Genomic DNA, 4,197 nt, shown 5'->3' on the forward strand with positions numbered 1-4,197 from the left:
CAGCCATCTACTTGGAGCCACCAGGCTGTTAAGCCTGGATTCAGAGGCAGAGCTCTCTCATTCCCAAGATGAGAAAGATCCTTATTTATCCAATGCCCCCATTGGACGGATGGGTAAACTGAGCACCAGAAAGGGGAAGCAACCTGCCTGGGGACACCAGGCCATCAGCAACAGGGCAGAAGTGCTGCCTGAGGTCCCTGACTCTGAGGCCATGCTCCTCCTGCCCCTTGCCTGCCAACCCTTCGAGCTTGAAAAGAGCACTCCCATCACAGTGGGATATTCAAGGTCATGTCATTGGCAAATGTGGGGTTCCTTGTAAGCCCCATCTTCTCACCAGAGCTGACTGCAAACTTTGTTAAAAAAAAACAAAAAACTCTCTGCCTCCTCAAAGCAGCATTTTGGGAACGGAGGCTATGCTGATGCAAAGCTATGTCCTGCAGGAGGCCGTGCATTGCCCCTATCACAGGTAAGTCTGGGCAAAAACCCATTAATTAGGCCTCTTTTAGCCTTTGAGAGACAACTGGGGATCCAGAAAATGAATTAGGGAATCCACATGATTCCAAGAGTGAAAAACTCTTTGAGATCAATAGGGGATCAATTGGTGCCTCCTGGAGAAATTTCTTCCTCAATTTGTCAGGTAAGGAAAACAAGGGCCGGCAGGGCTGGTCTAATACTAGATTCCATTTAATGAGCACTTCCCACGTTCCAGGCACCTTTCTGAGGGATTGCCACATATTAACTCATTTAATACTTACAACAAGCCTCTGAGGTCTTATTATTCTCATTATATGGGTGAGGAAACCAAAGCACAGAGAGATAACATCACTTGGCCAGAGATGCACAGCTTGAAAATGGTGGAGCCTGGGCGGGAAAGTGGTCAATCCAACCCCGAAGCCCATGTCACTAACCACTCTGCAACACTGCCTCATGTGCTACAAGAGACCTGGATGTGGGTGCCACCCAAAGGATCACGCCCAGCCCAGCCCAGGCAGGCTCCCTGGGCACACAGATTGGTCAGGCACAGCAAGACTGCAGAGAGGACAAACTGGTGGCCACTGCAGACCCAGCAATCAGCCCAGGCTTGCCTGACAGTGAGTCCAAGGCATCAGTGTCACATCAAGTCCAGCTCTGCCACTCACCGTGACACTGGCCAAGGCACCTGCATACCTCTCTGAGTCTCAGTTTCCTCCTCAGTAAAATGGGGAGGAATTAGTATTGGCTTCCTAGGTTGGTGTGAAGAATTCAACGAGCCCTGTAAAGCTTTTAAAGGACTGTGATATTGTGAAATATATATTTGGTCTCCTGTCACACAACTCTTAAAATCCTTAGATCTCCAAAGTGGTAAGAATGTCTTTCTGTATGCTAATGAGTTAAGTGGTGGCTGGCAGCCCCTAGGTAGCTGCAAGATGGGGGCTGGACTCAGGAAAGACCAATGCAGGAGTAGAGGGTTGGGACTTTCAGCCCTATCCCCCAACCTCCAGGGAGGGGAGAGGGGCTGAAGGTTGAGTTGACCACCAATGCCATGATTTAGTTAATCATGCCTATGTAATGAAGGCTCCATAAAACCCCAAAGGACAGGGTTCAGAGAGCTTCCAGATATCTGAACACGTGGAGGTTCCTAGAGGGTGGTACGCCTGCCCCGGGGAGGGCATAGAAGTTCCAATCCCCTTTCCCTACATCTCACCCCGTGAACCTTTTTATCTGTATTCTTTGTAATATCCTGTAGCACAAATGGGTACACGTAAGTATGTATTTCCCTGAGTTCTGTGAGCTGCTCTAGCAAATTAATCAAACCCCAATTTATAGCTGGCTGTTCAGAAATTCCAGAAGCCTGGACGTGTGACTGGCATCTGAAGTGGGGGCAGTCTTGGGGACTGAGCCTTTAACTTGTGGGATCTGACACTATCGCCAGGTGGGCAGTGATGGAATAGAATTAGAGGACACCCAACTGGTGTCCACAGCAGAATTGCTTGGTGTGTGGGGAAGACCCCTACGTAGAAGTTTTCTGTGTTGTTGCTGAGTAAGAGTATAGGAAAAACATTTCAGTTGGATTGTGGTTTTTCTACAGGACTTAACACAAACCAAGGCACAAAGAAAACGCAAGGAAATGTTAGCTACTATTATTCACTATTCTTATATACTGTTACTCATCATTGTATTTCATGTCTGCAGCCGCTTCTGTCCCAGGGGCTGCTGTGAGTACAGAGGTTGTTGAGGTGCAGTTCTTTTTGGACACAGAGGGATGCACAAGGTGACCTCGCCAAGGATGCTTCGATCACGCATCCCCCCAGGCCCCCATCTCTAGCAGTAGCTGTGGTCTCTCAGAAATCAGTTTCCATCCTTGCACCCCAGGTTCCCTGACTCCCTGCCTGTGGTCCCCACTGTCTGGATGCTGTTGCTATGGCAACAGCATCTTAAGAGGCTTCAGGCCCCCTTCTGAGATGACAGGCATGGATGGAGATGGGCTGATCAAACACCTCCTGCTTCCTCAGCCTGTCGGGACAGAAGGCGGGGAGTTGAGTACAAGGTCAGAGCTGGCTGGGGTGGGGGCTGGCTCAGCTGCAGCCCCAAGACTTTCCCAGCAGCATCCCACCCTGCTAAGTCACCTGGGGAAACACCGAGCAGTTGGTTACAATGCACATCCATGCATCCCCCAGCCCCAAGAGTCTGATTTTAACTGTCTGGGTAGGACTCCCAGGAAGCTGCCTTTTGATAAGCTCTGCTGGTGTTCTGAGGCAGGCCCAGACCACACTTGGGGAAATCTTGAGTCTTGGAAGATTCCCAAAGCCATGTTGGGCACTCAGTGTGTATATATCTTGCTGTTGGTCCTTCAAGGCCTGCTCCAGGCCTCTCTTCTCTTCCAGGCCTCATCAGTGGGAGGACGTGAGCCCCCACCCTCCTCCCTGAGCCTGAAAAAGCCAGGGCTAGGCTGCCAGAGGCCACCTGGGTCATGCTTCCTAAGGCAGAGACCGGAAAGCTCTCCTTTCCAAAAATGATGCTCAGGGCGGGGTTACTCGGCCTGTGAAACACATGGCTGCCTTCTGGACACTCCATCTGAGATGACAGAGAGAGGCCTCTGTCCACCACCCCACCACCTGCTGGATGAGAACGGGCTGCCTCCCCTCACCCAGCCCCAGCCCCCCGCAGAACCGCAATGACACTGGGCACCTGAGGCTGTGCCTAAAGAGGCAGGTGCGGGGCATGGGGGGACGGGAGACATTCAGTCTGTGACATGAGGGGGAGGGAAACAGACAGGGACCTTGGAGGGGGTACAGTCTCTCTCTGGAGTGCAAGGAGAAGATTCTGTGGGTTCCTTGAATTTGAGAATGGTGGACCATGCCGTTGGAGGAGCCAGGTGTGACAGAGAAAGCAGCAGCCATGCCCTGGCCCTCACCCTTCGTGCACACAAACTAGCCTCCAGCTCCGGCAGGCCGTCCCCTTACTGAGGCCAGTGGAGCCGGCTTTGGCTGCAGCCCACCAGCGCTAACTCCTGGGAGGTGGGAAATGAAGCCCCGGCTCCCTCACCCCTCGCCCCTCGGTGGGCTCATTTGGTGTATTTGGGAGTCCTGTGCTGTCTTCCAGAGCTCCCCGGCAGGTCGACTTCCTGTTGCCCATGCAGTAATTTGCTTCACAATGTACCCTTCATTCCCTTCCCAGACTCAACTCCCTACTCCCCCACCAGTGGTTCCTGGGATCACCACCAAATACACTTACACTTGAATCCTTGTCTCAGCATTTGTTTCCATAGGACCCCAAGAGAAGAGGCCACTCCCCAACCTCCCTATCCGTGGATTCTGCATGAGGGCAGCTCTGGCCCTTGTGCCCAAAGGGAAAGCTGTGTCCTTTTCTGAACTCCAGGTGGGTGTTCAGCTTGCCAGAGAGTGAGACCTTTGGGTCTGTACCAACAGATCTTTCCACAGCGAGACCCTAGAGTTACGGAGCCAACCACATGCTTTATTGCATCCTGGTTCTGACCCCCACGTTCACTATTCTGCCCCTCTGAGAGTCAAGTCTTCCAGGAGTTTTCTGGAGCTGGGAGCATGTCCACAGTTCTCATCCTCCCAGCACAGGGAAATGTAAGACCAGTGCTCAATAGCCACATCTCGATGGGGCTGTCCTGGGCTCCCCAGCTCCCTCTTAGATGGGCCTCGTCCCAGCGACACCCAGGAGCCTGGTGCAATCGATGGGGGCTCCCAG

The sequence above is a fragment of the Cynocephalus volans genome, chromosome 1, assembly GCF_027409185.1.
Source record: "Cynocephalus volans isolate mCynVol1 chromosome 1, mCynVol1.pri, whole genome shotgun sequence".
NCBI lineage: Eukaryota > Metazoa > Chordata > Mammalia > Dermoptera > Cynocephalidae > Cynocephalus > Cynocephalus volans.